Here is a 20164-nt window from a genome sequence, read left to right as displayed (position 1 = left end):
GGGCGGAGCTGCGGGGGTCTCGGACTGGTGCGCGTTGACCCCGGCCCCGGGCAGCCTCAGCCAATGGGGACGGCGGGGTGCGGCCTCCGCGCAAGCCCCGCCCCCGAGGTCCGAAGCTTGGGTGCTCTTTCTCGCCGCGCTGGCTGCGGCTGCGGTCTGGGGTACTGGTGTGGCTGGTGGGAACGCCAACCGCCACCCGGGACCACTGCGGGAGCCAAGCAGTACAGAAGCACAGACACACTTTACAGGGTAAAGGCGTCTCTCGGAGCGTGGAGGCCACCGAGCCAACTCCTTGGGAATTTAGCGGCGTAAACGTCTGTGCTGAGGCCCCCTTCTGGCTTCTCCGGGTCGGGATGTCTCCTGCCTTTGGATTCTGAGCGCCCTGCTTTGTGTGTTTGCGGCTTTGTAGGGAAGTTGTGGCCACTGGGATTCTGCTCTGATTACCATGCTAAAGTTTATTCTCAGGGCTTGACAATAGACCTTGCCGTTTTGTGCTAGTATCAGCTTCTCCTGCGGTCCCTCGGTTTCAAACTCCCGCCTTCCATACACCCCTTTCCTAAGTCATATAGTTATTGCAATAAACCCTAAAGGAAAGGCAATGCTGAAACTGAAACGACTAATTCCTACCAAATAATAATAGCTAATGTTTATGATGTTCTTGCTTTACCGTGCATATGTAGGCACTTTATATGTATTAACTCATTATATCTCACAACATAGTCTATTAACCCCTAGTTTACAGATGAAGGATCAGAGGAAAAGAGTGAGATTAAATGATTTAACTTACTATTCAGTGGAAGACTTGGTAGCCGGTTATTATGCAACACGGTATAATTCCTGCTAAAACCCTCACCACAGGAATGGGGTGCCTCTGTGCTCTGGGGCTTCAGCACTGAAGGAAATAACTCTTGTCTGCTTATCTTGCCTTTGCTCTAGATAATCATGAGCAGTGCTATTAACTTTGTTACCTAGGAGTTAGTTTCACAGCAGAGGCCTCAATCTTGCTTTTCTTGTTCTTAGGCTGAGTGAAGAGTTAAGATCAGTGAACAAAGCAATACAAGGCACACACTTTCACAGGTGATTGGCTTGGTGGAGAAGGAATAGCATGGGGAGGGGAATAGGTGAAAGTTGGAAGGGAGGGAGATTTATGCCCAATTTGGATAACAAACCTTAAAGCTTAGATTTCTGTTTAAACGTTTGGTTTAGACATCAGACTTGAAAATTTTACCTTTATCAAAGATTGGTGATGATTGTAGACAGTGATCCAAAGTATTTATTTATTACTTATTTATTTAACTGGCACATATATAACATTTATATGGGCAAACATTATTCTAAGCACTTTATAAATATTTGCTTTTAAAATTATCATACTGACAGATATTATCATTAATCCCCACTTTACAGATGAGGAAAGGGAGGCACAGAGGGATTCAGTAACTTGCCTATGGACACATAGCTAGTGAGTGGTGGAGCTGGGATGTTAACTAAGGCTTCAGAGTCTGTGCTCTTAACCCATTTACTAATTGGATATTTAAAAAAAAACTAAAAATGTACCTTTGAGGTTTTTTTTTTAATAAAAATCGAATTCTAGTTTCTTATTAAGGTCTGTCTTAGGTAGGAGGAACTTTTATGTAGTTCTTCTCTTTTAGTTCTGCAAATAAAGAGAAAAACACTCAGAAAAAGTATTTAAGCCTATTTAAGGTCATTGTCCTCCCATTTTAAATGTTGCCCTGAAAACCTTTATAATGTATTTTCTTTCACTGCCTATTCCTAGATGACTTTGGGTGTTCAAATTTTGATGTGTTGTTATTATCATTTAGTTAAAAACATTTTAAAATTTTCCTTGTGATTTTTTTTCTTTGGTGCATGGGTTATTTAGGAATATATTACTTGATTTCCAAATATTTGGTGATTTTCCAGATATCCTTCTGTTATTGATTTATAATTTAATTCTGCTTTTCACACAGAATATATTCTGTATAATAACAGTCCTTTGAAATTTATTGTGATTTGGTTCATGGCCCAGCATATGCTCTATCTTGGTGAATGTTCCAAGTGAAATTGAAAAGAATGTGTATTCTGTAGTTGTTGGGTATAATGTTTTATAAATGTCAATTAGGTTAAACTGGTAGCTCAAAATCCAGTTTATTACCAATTTTGAAATTTGTTCTACCAGTTGCTAAGAAAGAAGTATTAAGATCACCTGTAATTTGATTTTGACTATAAATTTCGTACTGTCAGTTTTTGCTTCATGAATTTTTGCAGCTTTGTCATTAGGTGCATATACAAGTAGGATTATTGTGTCTTCTTAATGAATTTACATTTTTATCATTATTAAACGTCCCTGTTTATTTTTTAGTAATACTTTTTGATTTGAATTTACTTTGATATTAATTTAGCTAAAACCAACTGTTTTATTATTAGAATTTATGTTACACCTTTTTCTGCCCCTTTACTTCTAACTTATCTTTGTAGTTAAAACTTATTTCTTTGAAATGAAATATAGTTACATTTTACTTTTCTAACCAAACTGACAATCTTTGCTTTTAATTAGCCTTTATAGTCTGATTACATATTTTATAATTATTGATGTGGTTGGATTAAAGACTCAAAAAGTTCCTTTAACATTTCTTATAGTATAGATTTGCTTGCAGTAGTTTCTCTCCATGTTTGTTTGTCTGGGGAAAAAAAAGTCTTTATTTTGTCTTTGTTTTTGAAAGCTCTTTTTCCTTAGTACAGAAGTATAAGTTGATAGTATTTCTTTTCTTACAGCACTTCAAAGATATTGTTCCATTGTATTCTAGCTTACATTGTTTCTATTAGAAGGCTGTGACTATTCATTTGTTTTTTTCCCCACTGTATGTAATGTACCTATTTTTCCCCTCTGGCTGTTAAAAATATATATTTTTACCACTTATTTTCAGTAATTGGGCTTTTATTTGACTTGGTGTGATTTTCTTTGTATTTATTCTGTGTGGGTTCTTTGAGATTCTTGAATATGTAGGTTTATACTTTTCATCAAATTTGGAAAACTGTTGGCCATTAGTTCTTCAAATGTTTGTTTTTACCACCTTCCTTCTAGGACACCAGTTATCTTGAGCCATTTAATATAGTCTCTGATGTTTTATCTCTTGCTTCAGTTTGGTCAGCTTTTATTGCTATGTCTTCAAGTTTACTAAGCCTATCTTCTGTATTCTTTATTCCACTGAATAGACATCTGATGAATTTTTCATTTCAGATAGTCTAATTTTAACTTCTGAAAGTTCCCTTTGTTATTTTTCATGTCTTTCATATTTGTTTATTCATTATGTACATTTTATTTTAAATTCCTGAGCATATTTATGATACATATTTTAAGGTCCTTGTTTGCTAATTCCATCATCTCTGTCATTTCTAGATCTGCAACTATTGAATGACTTTTCTCCTTCTTATAGATCACATTTTTCTGTTTCTTTCTGTGTCTAGTAATTTCTGACTGAGTGCCAAACATTATAAAGTTACATTGTGAAGTTTTTGGATTTTTCTTGCCTCCCTAAAAGAGAGAAAGGGAGATGAGTTATTTGGAGATTAGCTGGATCCTTTACAAGTTTGTTTGAAGATTTGTTATGGTAGATGAAAATATCCTTTACTCTAGATCTAGTTTAGCACTACTACTAAAGTGTGGCTTTCCTGTGTACTCTATTAATGCTTGGGTGTTCAGTGAACTCTCTCCACGCTGACAGGTAGAAACTTGATTATATCCACGGTCTGTGTGAACTCTGGACTCTTAACATTTAGTTCCCTGGCAGTTTTTCACTGCCCAGGCTATGGGGTTCCAGCCTAGGCATGTGCAGTATTCCACCAAAGACTTGAAAAGACCCCTCCGCAGACTTTTGGAGCTCTTTCTCTACACAGCTTCCTCCTCTCTAGTACTCTGCTCTGCAAATTCTAGCTACTTTGGTCTCCAAGATAATTTCTGACTCCTCAGCTGAACAAGACTGTAGGGCTCTGCTTGGTTTCTTATGCCACAGTTCATACATTGCCTCTGAGCAGGGTTCAACTCATTTTTTCACCCTTTCTCAAGTATCACACTCCTGTACTGCCTGTTGCCCAATATTTTGAAGACAATTGTTTCATATATTTTGCTCATTTTGGAGTCAAGCTACTTTTTCGTGAGCAAAAGCTAAGTCCACAGTTCAGGTGATTTGTGGGAGCCTAATGCAATGTTCGAACATGATATTTAAAATTCATGATTTATTTCTGAACCTAAGCATCATTTTGTGAGTTGTATTGACAAACAAACAGTACAAAGTTTCTCCACATAGAAATTAATAAAAAATCTATGATGACTTAAGAAGTGTTATCTGGGGCTTCCCTGGTGGCGCAGTGGTTGAGAGTCTGCCTGCCAACGCGGGGGACGCGGGTTTGAGCCCTGGTCTGGGAAGATCCCACGTGCCGCGGAGGGACTGGGCTCGTGAGCCACAACTACTGAGCCTGCGCATCTGGAGCCTGTGCTCCGCAACAAGAGAGGCCGCGATAGTGAGAGGCCCGCGCAACGCGATGAAGAGTGGCCCCCGCTTGCCGCAACTGGAGAAAGCCCTCGCGCAGAAACGAAGACCCAACACAGCCAAAAATAAATAAATAAATATTAAAAAAAAAAAAAAAAAAAAGAAGAAGTGTTATCTAACTTGGCATTACTGTCAGTAGAGCACAACCCCCTCTCTGTGATAGATTCCTGCCCTGCTCTGAATCCCTCTGAGCCCTTCTGTATTTAATTATGTTGCTTAACTAGAAATTTGATACTCTAACAGTCAATCATTAATTAATTGATAATGAACTCCAGGAACTATCTCTCAGTAAATAATATCTTAATAGTTATCATAGTTGAGGTCCTGATTTGTGCTAGACCTCTGGGAAGAGTTTTATGTAGATTATCTCTAATTACCATAAACTGATAAAAAGGATCCCTACCATTATACCCATGAAAAAAACAGAGGCCCAAGACCTCAATACTGTTGCTAATTGGCAGAGCCAGGGTGCAAGTCTACATTAGCTTAACTCCAAAGTCTATTAACTTTTCAATATTCCAAGCAGCTGTTAACGTCAGGTGCTAAAATTCCATTACTCAGCTTCTTCTAGATATATAAGAGAATTAATCAAAATTCTGTCAGTTTTTAAGGTCAGTTAAATTCAGACATAATAATACATATTTTATTTATTTTAAATTGCATAATAATTTATGAAGAGTCTTGTAATTTCAGTTACAATAGCAAGATGATAACTTGGTATGTGCAATTCTTAGGGGTAGGACTGTGGCTATGTAGGTTCTAAAATTCTATTTTATTTATTCATTCAGTGGGTCTGGTTTTACAGATTGGATGCTTATAATCTGTAATTAGTGTGTTTTCTCCCTGTAAACAAATTTACCTGAGAAGCTAAATTATAATTAAGGAGTTAGTTTGCTCATTAGCAGAAATCTAGCCATACATTGAGCACCGCATTTCTGGAAGACAGTTTACTATATTTTATATATATGTAAATATATATATATATAAAATGTAATATACATGTATATATTTGTGTGTTTCAAAGCTTTTGTTTACTTTTTATTGAAGTACACTTGATTTACAATGTTGCTCCAATCTCTGCTATACAGCAAAGTGACTCAGTTATACGCATATAGACATTCTTTTTTTTAAATATTCTCTTCCATTATGGTTTATCACAGGATATTGAATATAGTTCCCTGCACTATAGAGTAGGACCTTGTTTTTAGATAGATCTTTTAACTAAGAAATAGAGTTTTTTTGTTCTTTTTTTTTCATTTTTGAAAATTGAAGTATAGTTGATTTACAATGTTTCAGGTGTACAGCAAAGCGATTGTTTTATATATATGTGTGTATATATCTTCTTTTTCAGATGCTTTTCCATTATAGGTTATTATAATATATTGAATATAATTCCTCGTGTTATACAGTAGATTCTTGTTGTTTAGCTCTTTTGTACATAGTAGTGTGTGTCTGTTAATCCTAAATTCCTAGTTAATCCCTCCCCTGCTTCCCCTCTAGTAACCAGAAGTTTATTTTCTATTTCTGTTTTGTAAATAAATTCATTTGTATCAGGTTTTCAGATCCCACCCGTAAGTGATATCACATGATAAGAAATAGAGAAGTTTTATAACTTGCCATATAGGTAACACAGCTAGCAAGTGGAAGAGCTGGAATTTGAACCAAAGTGTGTCTAACATCCTAAGCTGATATTCCTGACTGACTCTCATAGTGAGTGATCTTATGGACACTCCCGACCCCCCTGCCTGGCATGTAACACTACCCATTATTTTTTTCTTAACTGAATAAGAACAATAACGTTTTCTCAATCTTGCACATTTTACATATTTTGGACTCTGAGTTTACTAAACAAAGAAGAGTTAACAGGTACTTAATAAATGTGTATTAAATTAGTATATTGACACATATTAGCTATTTGGGGGAGGCAAATTGATGGAAATCATGGATCATCTCAGAAAAGAACACATTTTCCTGTATATACCAAATCATGTTACAGTATCATGGGGTCCTGGACCCCCAAGTTCTGCCAATGGAATTTGTTTGCGAACCTTCGCGTTCAAAGGGCAGTGGAAGGCAGTTCTACTGTTTATCTCTTTATCAATATTGCTGCTCTCAGAACTATACAGCCTCCACTTCCTCTTGCTGGAATCCCGATTAATAAAGTAAGTACAGGTACAAGAAAATACATAAGTTTTTCATCCATCCATTTCAGTGTTACTGAGGCACTGACATGCACTAATGCCTTATTTTCCAAACAGAACCCCCCATGTCCCTCTATCCCCATCATGTTCTTCTTGGTGTCCTTCCTATCTCATTAAATTGCAACCTCTTCTTTAGTTGCTTAGGTCTAAAAAACTCTAAAGTCAACCTTGACTCCACTCTTTCACTCACAGCCCACATCCAATCAATCGGCAAATCTTATTGCCTCTATCTTAAAAGTATATCCCCTTCTCATCACCTCCACATCTGCCATCCTGGTCTGCACCACTGCCATCTCTCACTGAATTGCTCTGATAGCCTCCTAACTGTTCTCCACGTGACCTGTCCTCTAAGACCTTAACTCCTACCCCTCCTGCCCTTGCTTCCTCTAACTTAGCCACCTGGCCTCCTTGATGTTCTTTAAATACTGGAAGCACAGTCCTGTCTTTGGTCTTGGCACATGTTTTCTTACCAGGCAGGATCTTCCCCCCAGGACTGGGCATGACCAGCTCTGTGCCTACCTTGAGATCTCTGCTAGATGAGATCTTCCCTGACTACCCCATCTAAAACAGTCCTGCCCCATCCCCACACCATTCTCTATCACCCTGCCTTGCTTTATCATATTACTACTCACCATCTGGCTTCTTCTGTGTTTACTGCTTTGTTTATTGTCTTTCCTACCCCATTAGAATGTATATTTCACAAGGACAGGAACTTAGTTACATCTACTATTGACTTCTCAGTGCTTAGATGGGAGCCTGGCAGTGAATATCTGTTGAATGAATGACTATGCATGGCATTGAGCTAGACACTGGAGATACAGTAATGAACAACACAGACACAGTCCCTGCCCTCGTGGAGTTTACAGTTCTTATAGAGGAGACAGACATTAAACAATGACTTACATGAGATTTAATTATTATGGTTATAAGTGCTGAGGAGACATCATTGACCACTCTGACTGCAGGTCTTGGTGTGCTGGAAAACAATCAAATATTTAGTAATTTAGGACCAAGAGCCAGAATCCCTTGAATCACACAATTTTTGAAATGAAAATACAAAAGAATCAATATCATGCAAATGAGCATCTATAGTTAGAGGCAGTTTAAATAGGATTATAAAGATTTAGAGGGAGCTGACAAAGCAAGGCTGGGAACCAGACTAAAAGTAGCCTACTAACCAGATAATCCAGTGTGGCTATGTTCTTTCTATCAGTCAAGGTTACTGCAGGTCCCAGGAAAAGAAATCCATTGATAGATAGACTGGGTCAAGCTAATCATACTTTGAAGGGGAAAACAAAACACAATTAAACATACTCTTACCCTCTTAAACTTGGGTAAATCAGAAAAATATCCTAATATGTGTGTTGTATATATAAAACAACATTTCTACTTACCTTCAATTTCAGCAAAGAGATAATTTTTCCCCAAAAGTTTTCTCGCGCAGCTCCTTTCCTCCCCAAATCTTAGGGCTCCTTGTATGTGCTTCCTCAGCACTTAATCACGCTGTGTTGTAAGCATCTCTTCCTTTGCCTGTCTCCCTCCTGTGTATAATCTTTAAGGAAGGGCTTGCGTGTGCTCACAGACCTTAGAACAGCGCCCAGCACAGTGCGGTGCTTGGGAATTATACGTTGAATGAGTTCTATGCCTTTATGAAGGATTATTATTTCACATTGTTAAGTACTCTACACAGAAAACACAGACTAACATTTAAAAAAAACAGAAATGAATTATTTCATTTGGTCACTCTGCTAGAATTATATAATAAATTGTTTAGAAACAAGGTATAAATAATGGCTCTGTATCTTTACCTGTTAGTTATTTAATGGCCACATGTACCTGGCTATCAAAAGTTCAGTTGCAACATGTTGAATACAGGTAAGACCTAAGCAAAATGCTGAAGAGCTCCAGTTTAGAGGAAAGTGAAAGGAAGAGAGAGCACATTATTGTGTCCTCTTGTATCATATGCTATAATTTTGCTCCGTTTTGCCTCCCAAAAACCTACTGAGGGAGGTTTTATATTTCCATTTTACAGATAAGGAAATTGAGGCTCAGAAAGGTTAAATCATTTTTCCAAGACTACACAACTAATAAGTGTCATCCCGACAATCAAAAATATTCAGTTCATCCTTAATTACAGTTTTGGAATGGGAAAAGTGCATGAAGGAAGTGTGAGAGCTAGTAAGAGAAGGTGCATTCGAGATAAATGAGTCATTCCAAAGAGGTGAAGTGTTTGTGTTGTGTGTGATTCATTGGGGGAAGAACTAGTTTATAATGGCCAGTTCTATGAAGTTTTATGAGGTCACCAGGAGTTAAGTTGGCAGGAGGAAGAAAGGTTATTAGAATTATTGCTTCCACTCTTTTATTTAATTCATTGAATCATTTAAGAGAGTTTCAAATAACAAGCAATCCATGATGAAATGAATATCCCATAGCTGTATGTGGGAGCAAGTTCCTAATCTTGTCATCTTGTTTTATCTTTAGGTATATTTGTTTTAGTTACATCTTTCGTGTATGAGGTGAGACTAGAAAATGATTGCTCTAAATAACGATAGTATACTTCCTAACCATAAAATGTATTTTCTTTCTTTTTCTTTTTTTTTTTTGCTGCACCACGTGGCTTGTGGGATCTTAGTTCCCCAACCAGGGATCGAACCCGGGCCCTCGGCAGTGAAAGCACAGAGTCTTCACCACTGGACCACCAGGAAATTTCCAAGAAAATGTATTTTCAACTTTTAAAAGAAAACATGCAAATTTATGACAGTAAACTAATTATTGTAAAATAAAGCTTAACGCTGCTATTTGTCTTTTAAAAATTATGGTAATAGTCACTTCTCAAGTGTTTACCATGCTTTAGGAAGTGTAATAAATTCTTCATATTACTATATCTCATTTTAATCCTCAGAACAGTCTGCAAGATATTATCATGTCCATTCCATGGCGACTGAAACTGAGGCCCAGGAGGTTCACTACCACGCTCCAAGTCCCAGAGCTAGTGAACGATGGGGCTGAGGTTCAAACCTGGCCTGTGACTCCAAAACGTCCTCCTATAAACCTAGCATGGTGTCACAGAAACCACTCCACCGAAAGGTACGTGGCCATAGTTGGTGTAAGAGAGGCAGAGGTAAAGTGAACATTGAGTTTAAGAACAAAAGGGTTGGGCTTTCCTGGTGGCGCAGTGGTTGACGAGTCCGCCTGCTGACGCAAGGGACACGGGTTCATGCCCTGGTCTGGGAAGATCCCACGTGCCACGGAGCTCCTGGGCTCGTGAGCCATGGCCACTGAGTCTGCGCGTCTGGAGCCTGGGCTCCGCAACGGGAGAGGCCACAACAGTGAGAGGCCCGCATACCGCAGAAAAAAAGAACAAAAGGGCCTTTCATTTTAGATAACAAGTATAATTTCCTGAAAACCCTTACTTCCAGGAAGTAATATCTAACTCAGTATATTAAGGAGGTCCACAGAGGGTCTGAGTACTTTCATGAATGATAGATACCAATTAGGTGATTAAGGAGCATTTAAAATATTTCAAGGAGAAAAGTTCTTAGATGTGAAAGACATAATATGAAAGGTAATTATAAAAACTATCAGTTTTGAGCACTTATGTGCAAGTAATGTGCTAAAGGGTTTACAGGTGTGACCAACTTATAGATGAGAAATTGAATCAGTTGGTGAGAAACAGCAGTGTTTCTCATGTATAGTGCTCTTTGCTGTTGCTGTTACAGACATGTTGCCAAAATGGGTGGCTTGACCTGATTTTTCATGTTCTTAGCTTCCAGATCACTAAGGCAGTGTGGTGCTCTGGGGTTAGATAGACCTTGGTTTAGGGTTGCCGGATAAAAAACCAGAACACCCAGTTAGATTTGAATTTCAAACGAACGTCAAATAAGTTTTTAGTATAAGCTTGTCTTGTGCAATATTTGGGACGCACTTATATTGTATTTTTATTTGCTAAATCTGGCAACCCTATCTGGGTGTGAACCACAGCTAACTGACGCTATACTAGCCACTGTGACCTTCAGTAAGTGACTTCATGTCCCACCCTTCATTTCCTCCTCTATAAAATGAAACAGATACTGTATCACAGTTTTGGGGTTTAAATCATTTATTTAGCATTGAGCAAAATTAAATTCCTTCCTGTCTTGAGAATTTCTCTTTGTCTGTCTATTCATCACTTATTTTCCTTTACACCTGTGATTTTAACATTTATCACCATTTTGTGCTTTTTGAAATATTTACAAGTAATTTCACAGAGATGGGTTTAAGGTCCAGCAATATTACTCAGAGCAAGTGGCTTATTTACCTAAGCAGATTATGTAACTCTGCTTAAAGAGGAGCATAATATAATGAGACTGACACAATAAGATTTTAGCATAAAGGTAAATTGTGACACAAGTGGCCACATTGGTTAGTTTGGAGGAAGTTTACAATGAGTTGATTTATCAAAAACACACACACTAGCAGCTTAAAGGGTTGTGTTTACTACAACATTGCAAAAAAGTCAAAATAGTGTATTTGGTAAAATATTGATTGATGAGTGAAAAATTGAAAGAAGTCAACAAATTACAAGTGAATTACACTTATTTAACTTTATAAAGTTGAACAGGTTAACACAGATTTTCTGGAAATTATATTGGCAATACAAATTTAAAGTCATAAGAATGATAATGCACTTTAACCTAGTAATCTCATTTCTAAGAAAATAGTAAATAATCACAGGTGTACATAACAATTTAAGAATAAGAACATTCATTTTGAAATGAACCAGAGGAAATATCCAATGACAAGAAAATCAATCAATAAATCATGGAATAATGGAATATGATAGAATATTATGCAGTCTTAAAAAGGATGCTTTAGATATTTAGTAATATAAAAATGATAATAAATGAAATCAAAATTATTTTATTTAAAAATTATATGGGTACAGTTGTATTTATACATGTATAAACCAAAATGTTAATATTGATTATCTCAGAATGGTAAGAATATATGTTTTATTTTCTTCCTTTCTGTATTGTCCAAATTTTATGAAGCATGCTTTATTTTATAACTAGAAATAAAATATTATTTTTAAAATTCTGGAACCAAAAGCCAATTTTCTGAAATTACTCAGTACTCTGCTAATTTTCTTTGCCAGGCGTCTTGGGTATCTCCTCTTTTAAGAGCTTACTAGCCCCACTGGAATCTGAAGCCGTTTAACTGAGGCAGTAAACGTTACTGGGTTGTTCGGTGGCTAATAAATCAGAAAAAAAAGTTTTGTGAGTATATACACTGTCAAATATTTCATTAAAAATTCTGAGGGAAATTTACTTTTAGGTCATTAGAATAACATTTAGACACGGACTGGCATATCTTAATGTTTTTTGCACATCTAAAGTATGACTTATTCTTTCAGGGAAGCTCAGACTCATCCTATTTTATTTCTGACCAGATATGTTTCAGACATGCAGTTCTTCCACAAAACACACAATAAACAGACCAATGAATAAATAAGTGCACCCTATTTATATTTCAGTAGTTTTTATTGTGATGGCACTGTATTTAAAAATTTAGCCACACTTTGTAAAAACCTAGATAATTCTTTCCAGATTGTAACGCTGAGTGAATTGAAAATACAACTTCAATAAAATTCATCGGTCAACATTACCTTTGGTTAAGTTTATTTGCAAATTTTCTAAGAGGTGTAGTTCTGAGAAAACCCCTTTTATCCCTAACTCTCATACATATTAATAAGCTTGGGCTGTAGCCAAGGATAATAGTGATTTGCTGTTATTTTCATCTGTATATAAATCCGCAAATCCAATACTGACTCATGAAAATCCTCCTTTGTCAGTGCCACAGAACTGTTTCTTTCCTTGGGAATGATTAAGAAAACTAGCCGTTTGTACATCTTTAAAGAAAGGAAAAAGATCAGCATATTTATTATTTAAAAAAATTAGGACCTCGATTTTGACAATGTTCAGATTTACACTATATCCCTGTTTGTTTAGGATACACCACTGACTTGCATTTCTAGAAGACACAGATACATTGCTTAAGCAACCAAAGGTAAGAACTCAGTGGTAATTACAATTGTATTTTCACATATGTTTATACCTCTGTTTTGATTTATTAAAGCATCAGCATTTGCTTTGTTTTTCATGTTACATGCTTTCTAGTTACAACTGATGGTTGTATTTTTATTGATTTCTCTGTATTTTTGACAGATAAATGAATATTCTACTAAATACAGTTTTAGTTAAAGACGCTATGTTAGTTAAAAATAACAATAAATAAGGCCTGGCAATATGGTTCTGCTAATCTGAATATCACAACATAGTAAATACTACCTTTCTGCAAGTTTCAAGTTCATTTTTTAAAAACTGAAGTATAGTTGATTTACAATGTTTTGTTGATTTACATATGTGTGTGTGTGTATATATATATATATATGTATATATATATGTATATGTATTCTTTTTCAGATTCTTTTCCATTAAGGGCTATTACAAGATATTGAATATAGTTCCCTGTACTATACAGTAGGTCCTTGTTGTTTATCTTCACGTTCATTTTTAGAAGTCAAAACAATACCTTTGGCAGATGTCTTTCCCCAAAGGAAGTATCATATGCTAGGTTTTCTTTCTCTTTAAAATATTTGAAGGTAGAACACTGTCAAATTCATATAAATCTTCACAAAAAATTAACTCCTGAAAATATGAGCTGCAAGTCATTGGAGATACTTAAGAACTTCTCAAGTGTTAGGTACTTTATAAGCATTATTATAACAACCTGCACACCCCCTTTTAGAGATAAGTGGTCTAAGGAGGTTTAATGGCTCCCTCAAGGCAACATATTCATATTATGTGATGGAGCCGGAATTTAGATCACCTTGCCTTCCTTCATTTCCCCATGATAAGCATGTATATTTTAATTAGATTTTTAAAAACTTATCAATTACTTGACAGTTTTATTTTTATACATTCAAAAACTACTCTTTATCATCTTTGTTGTAATCCTGTTGGCAGGATTACAGGATTTTAAATATTTGTGATTTTATTCTATATCAGAGGGTTAGACATTATTAAATCAAGCTTTTAGAATGTTCCTACTGATAAAGACATATCTTATAATTGGCTTTTCACTTTTTGACCTTTTCTGTTTATATATCCCTGAATCAATTTGTTCTACTATATTCATTCTTCCACTTAGCATTCTTTCTATAAACGTTATTCACTCATGTCTTTGTTAGATGAAGCAGGCAGACAAAAGAGAATGGGGGGTGGTGGTAAAGCATCAGGGTGTTAACTGTCAATAAAAAACCTAATAGTTGTTGACTGCACTTTATAGCCCATAGAGAATGCACCCTCTTTACTCTACTCTTGGAGAATTTATAAATATTGATCACAAAAATAATCTCAATAAGGCAAAAAAGTATACAGGCTACGTTCTCTGGTCACAGTCAAATAAAGTTAGAAATTAATAAGCAAAGTTTAAATTAAGGACCTGACCCCTTAGAAATAAAAAAAAAAAATGGTGGGGGGAGAAATATCAAATAACTCTTTAGCTGAAAATAATAGCAAAGCAGCTATTGCAAATCCTTCTCTTTTTCATGGAGGTAATTTTTTAAGCTATGAAGTTTAATAGTGCTGAAAACTTAAAAGTTTGGATGAAATAGATTATTTTCTGCATAAACAGATGTCTAAGTTTAAATTAAAAATTAAATCGATTAAAAATTATGGACATTTTAAAAGGGGGTCCAAAAACTACCTCCAAAAAGCCACTGTAGGGCTTCCCTGGTGGCGCAGTGGTTGAGAGTCCGCCTGCCGATGCAGGGGACACGGGTTCGTGCCCTGGTCCGGGAAGATCCCACATGCCGCGGACCAGCTGGGCCCGTGAGCCATGGCCGCTGAGCCTGCACGTGCGGAGCCTGTGCTCCGCAACGGGAGAGGCCACAACAGTGAGAGGCCCGCGTACCGCAAAAAAAAAAAAAAAAAAAAAAAAAGCCACTGTACCTTAAATATATTTTACTCGTTAATTTATTCAACAAAGATTTTATTTAGTACCTACTCTGTGCCGGTGATTGTCTTGGACAGAAACTTTGTTTCCTACTGTGTCCCCATCAATAGGTCAAAGGGATAAATCCACATAATGCCAGAGGCTTTCACCTAAGGTAAGAGTGTGTGGGAATTAGGCTATCATATTTTAAGTTTTGGCTATGGCGCTAATAAACAGCTGGTACATTCCTACATTCCCTTAAAGGAAAAACAGCATGTACCTTCCCATCAGCAGACAACCACCGTGCCAAGATCTTGAACTATGGTAATATAGAGATACTCTATAGTGTGGAACAAGTGCTTATAATTACACCTAATAGTTCTCAAATGTTACAAACGTTCTGAAGTACGAATCAACTTAACTTTAACGATTCATTTAGCTTTAGCTGATGAAAGGTAACTGGTGAAGTTTAACGTATATTCTTGATAAAATAGCAAATTAGTAATAAAAGAAAACTTCCTTAACACAATAAAGAAAATTTATCTGAAATCAGTGGGCAAAATAGGAGAAATTCTAGAGACTGAAAAAAGCGAAGGATATAATATCTATTATTTAACAGCGTTCTGTAACTTCTACTCAACACAATGAGATAAGAAAAAGAAACAAGATATACAATTTGAAGAGATAAAATTATCATTACCTGTGGCTATATTATTGTTTACCTAGAAAACGCAAATGGATCAATTTAAAACTATTAAAACTAAAGTTCAATAAGGTGATAGGCTACAAAATAAATATATAAATTAATAGCTCTCCTATAAATTAATAGCAACTAGTTAGACAATATAATAAAAAAGATCTTATTTATAAATACAAAATTTAAATACATCGAATACATTTAACTAGAAATGTACATAGCTTATTTAATGAAAATTATAAAGACTTACAAAGTCTACTTACAAAGTAGACTTTGAAAGCCATCAGTAAATGAGGAGACGTCACTTGTCAGATGATTAAATATTTTAATATACTAAGTATGTTGATTCTCCCCAAATTAATCCATAAATCTAATGAAATCTCCTTTTAAAGCACATTGTTTTCTTGGGAACTTGATAAAATTATTCGAAAGGCAACTGGGACTAATAAATGTACACATTGTACTGTTGTAGCAATAGTAACTTAAATGTGATCATTAAAATCATGATGGAGTGTAGATGTTTATTTTTTGAGAGTAGTGTTTGTGCAATAAAATAAATAAATAAAGCAAAACATTTTTGGATGTTTCTTAGGAGCCAGACATTATGTAAGGGGCTGGAAACATAAAAATCAGAGCTCATTGGTTCCTGCTCTCAAGTCTGGTGGGAAAGACACTGATAATTGGATCATGATAAAATAGTGGGTCGGTGCACTCATGATAAGTGCTCCATATTGTGTGAGTGCTGAGGGGAATCCACAAGCAGCCAGGCATCCTAATCCCAGCCATTAGAAATATTTGCTTTTTTCTTCATCCATTACCTTCCTCACATGCTGTTTCTTCTGCTAAGAATGCTCATTTCCTCTACTACCTTAGCAAAGGTAGTACTCATCCTTCAAAACCCAGTTACATATTCCCTGCTTTGGAAAGCTTTTCATGAATCTTCCAACTCCACAGAGTTGGGCTTTGAACACATAAAATTGTCATATTGAATTTTTATTACTTACAGTGTTCTCTTGTTAACTTCTTTAGGGCTGGAATCCTGTCTTAGCATTCCATCCTTCCTCTTTTCTTTCTCGCCTTCACACTGCAGCAAGCTACATGACACATAGCACATGCTCAACAAGTATTGAGAAGCAAAAATATTATTTTTTTAATGGAGAATACAATTTATTCTACTTCTTACTTCAAAGTCACAGAAATGACATCCATATAATTATAACAGCTACTCTACATTTTCAAGTTCTCAATCCAAACATATAGGTTAGGACAGGTCACTTTATTGCTGGCAGCATTCATGGAAGGGCCAGTTTCCTCATCAAAAGACAAAATAGGGCTTCCCTGGTGGCGCAGTGGTTGAGAGTCCGCCTGCCGATGCAGGGGACGCAGGTTCGTGCCCCGGTCCGGGAAGATCCCACATGCCGCGGAGCGGCTGGGCCCGTGAGCCATGGCTGCTGGGCCTGCGCGTCCGGAGCCTGTGCTCCGCAACGGGAGAGGCCACAACAGTGAGAGGCCCGCGTACCGCAAAAAAAAAAAAAAAAAGAGACAAAATAAATTTGATTGGGAGCCATGCAGTGCCGTACTCACACATCATCAGAATTATGGAAGTAAAGGAACAGTCCTTTTTGTTTCCTTTTTAGAGTAGCAAAGGAATAATATAAGATAGACTGACTTGTGAGCAGCCCCACATGAGGGTGCATAAAAATATTAATTAAGGATTGGATTATGTTATCTTCAAATTGTTTCAAGTAACAATATCAGCACTTTTAACATGTTCTTTTGGGTATGATATAGATTTGTAAGAAAAGCAGGAAAAAAATTATCCTAACTTTCAAATACTCATTGTGACTGACAAAATTTCTGTGTTATTAGAGTCCAGGGGACTTCCAGTGCTGGGTTCTAAGTATTTATTTGTGTTTTTATATGTTTACTCACCTTTACTGTTTCCATCAAAAGTTTGTATTTGCTTTGTCCCAGGGGATATAAAGAGAAAAAGAAAGTTCTCTGCCCTTAGGAAGCTTAGAGAAAAATTGGGAAAGTGGGACATTCATATGCAAACATAGATGTATGTACAAGGAAGTAAATGCTTATGGCTAATGGAATGATTTCAAATATGGTCAGTACATATGATGGATGGTAAAATCACAATAGATTTTGTCAAGATGGGACCCCAAGTTAGACTTTCCCCAAAGACTTCTTATCAGCATGCATTTCCTGAGAAATTCCATTATGGAACAAATATTTGAGTGAGGTACCCTAACATAAAAGGCAAGGAAACCTTCAGGTAATCAGAATTTATTAATTTTTATGGTCAATTTTTCGAATTCAGAATACTTCTGATTCAATGGGGAAAGTGGGAAGGATGATGCATTAAGGCTTCCACCCATTGTGGAAAGTCTTCATTCTTACCCTTGATAACATATTGATTCTAGAGAAAACTTTCTTCGATGATGTAGGGTCTCGCAATGCCCCAGGGTTATAATATATATGATTTTATTGTTATAATCAATAGTTTAAATTTATTTGAAAAATTTTCCTAGTTCTGGTCACTAGGAATGGAGTAGCAATTTTTGCTCTTATGATGCTTACTTTTTCTGGCATTTAAATCACTCTGTTCTATCACCGTGTTTTCTTGTGAAATGTTTTGGCTAAAGAAAGGAGTCTGGAACATATATTTGGTTATTCGCTGGTTTTGTTCATCGCCTTTTGATGAACTGAGATTTTGCTTAATGATGGCTGCTTTGTAAATTTTCTGTAGATTGTAAAGGTGATGATAATGGCTATGATAATAATGACCTCCTTAGTGAAATTGTTCTTTCTGAGAAAGTGTTGTGTTTTCTCTGTAAGTTGATAACAATTGGCTTAACAGCCCAGACCCATCCTTGTGTTTGCTACGGGCACACATAGCAACAGTATTGTGTCAGTTCTATTTTAGTCTTCATGAGAATTACAGTTTGCTTATGATCGTCTAACAATAATAATTAAATGATAATAATTAAATAGTTGCTTTGACAGATTTGACTTCTCAAAGTGATAGTTCAAGGAGGGAGGGGTTAAAGAAAGCTGATTTTAAGCATGTTAGCTCTCTTTGTCTCCATAAGAAAGTTGACGGTTGTCTCTCTCTCTCTCTGAGCTTGGAGGTTATATAACAACATCATCAACTTGCATCTGTATAAATCTTCACAGCCTTCAATATTGCTTTGTGTATAGTTTTCGTTAGCTCCCCATAGAGAATCATTATAGTAGGCAGGGCAGGTATTAGCATCGCCACCTTACGGAAGAGGAAACTGAAGCTCAGAAAGATCTCTGTCAAGGTCACGCTGGCATTTTGCTGAAGAGCTGGGGCCAGAACCTACGTGTCTGCCAAACAGGAGATGGTTGTTTTCAGGCACTGGCCGCCTCTCTGTTGCAGAGCCAGCAAAGCCTGTTCTGGATGGTTACACAGCTCTGGGAGCATTGTAAGAAATGTAAGAAATAACCTTAGCTCTGCAGTTGGATACTGAGATTGGGCAAGGACTGGAAAACTTTATTTTAAAGCAAAAATGCAGACATTAATTATTTTTGCTACTAAACAAAATCCCATTTAAAATACTACCTTTTCTTTCTCATTAAAAAATAAATTAGGAGGGAGCTTCCCTGGTGGCGCAGTGGTTGAGAATCCACCTGCCGATGCAGGGGACACGGGTTCGTGGCCCGGTCTGGGAAGATCCCGCATGCCGCGGAGCGGCTGGGCCCGTGAGCCATGGTCGCTGAGCCTGCGCATCCGGAGCCTGTGCTCCGCAAAGGGAGAGGCCACAACAGTGAGAGGCCTGCGTACCGAAAAAAAATAAAAATAAAAAAAAAATAAATTAGGAGAAAATATAGAAGAATACAAAGAAGAATGCAAAAATGATGATTCCCATCACTAAAAACTTAACGTTTAACATTAAAGTGTGTATCCTTTCCATGCACATATGCACAATTTTTAATAAAACAATATGATGCTATAAATAGTGCTTAACAATCTGCTTTTTCTGCTTAACAGTATATTACAAAGATTTCTAGAAGTTGTTAAATAATGTTCTTTTGAAGAAAAATAACAAAATTTTTCCTTTTATTATAAAATTAATTTGTGTTCATTGTATAAAATTCAAACAATACAGAGATCTAGCCTTCAGAGGTAACTATTATTTACAGTTTACTGCATATTGTTCTGCACTTTTTTATGAGGCCTGAATTTTACTGGTTGCGTCGGCAGATTAGAGTACCTTCTTTAAAAAAGCTTTGCACTAATGGAGAAGAGAGCATCATTTGTCTTTAAAAAGTACATATTTACCTATTAGTGTCAATATAACAAATAATGTATAAATACCAAGTATATCATTTATCCAATCTTTTGGGACGTTCACAAAGAATTCTACTCCAGAAAGCACCAGTACACAGGAATCCTCATACATGTCGAATCATCTTTGTCTATCTTCAAATAATTAAGTGGTGTGGGTGCTCTGAGCTGTGTAATACACAACTGTCTTTGTTTAAAGATGATGCTTTAAAGTCTGTGAACTCTGCCAGCCTTGCCAACTGAATTCCTCAGTTCAGTTATCAGTTTTATCCAGAAGTAGTTCACTGCGTGGGTGACATAATACAGTCCATTATGAATCACAACATAGTTGTGATGATAATTAAATGAGAATATAGACGTTAGATTGCTTTGTACGCCATACACTGGTAAACAAATATTTGTTGCTAAGTGATTTAAGGGATTT

General features: G+C 36.4%; 1 long non-coding RNA gene across 1 annotated transcript; it reads left to right on the top strand.

The window, feature by feature from the left end:
- The first annotated feature begins 8849 nt into the window (after positions 1-8849).
- LOC141278692 (uncharacterized) lies at positions 8850-19362 on the top strand. The gene is made up of 3 exons (XR_012331737.1): positions 8850-9838; positions 12739-12796; positions 19044-19362. It is a non-coding gene; the product is annotated as an uncharacterized lncRNA (long non-coding RNA).
- The last annotated feature ends 802 nt before the right edge of the window (positions 19363-20164 follow it).

Source organism: Tursiops truncatus, chromosome 5 (assembly GCF_011762595.2).
Source record: "Tursiops truncatus isolate mTurTru1 chromosome 5, mTurTru1.mat.Y, whole genome shotgun sequence".
In the NCBI taxonomy this organism is placed as follows: domain Eukaryota; kingdom Metazoa; phylum Chordata; class Mammalia; order Artiodactyla; family Delphinidae; genus Tursiops; species Tursiops truncatus.
Note: the sequence above shows the minus strand (reverse complement) of the source record. Positions and strands in the feature narration are given on the sequence as shown.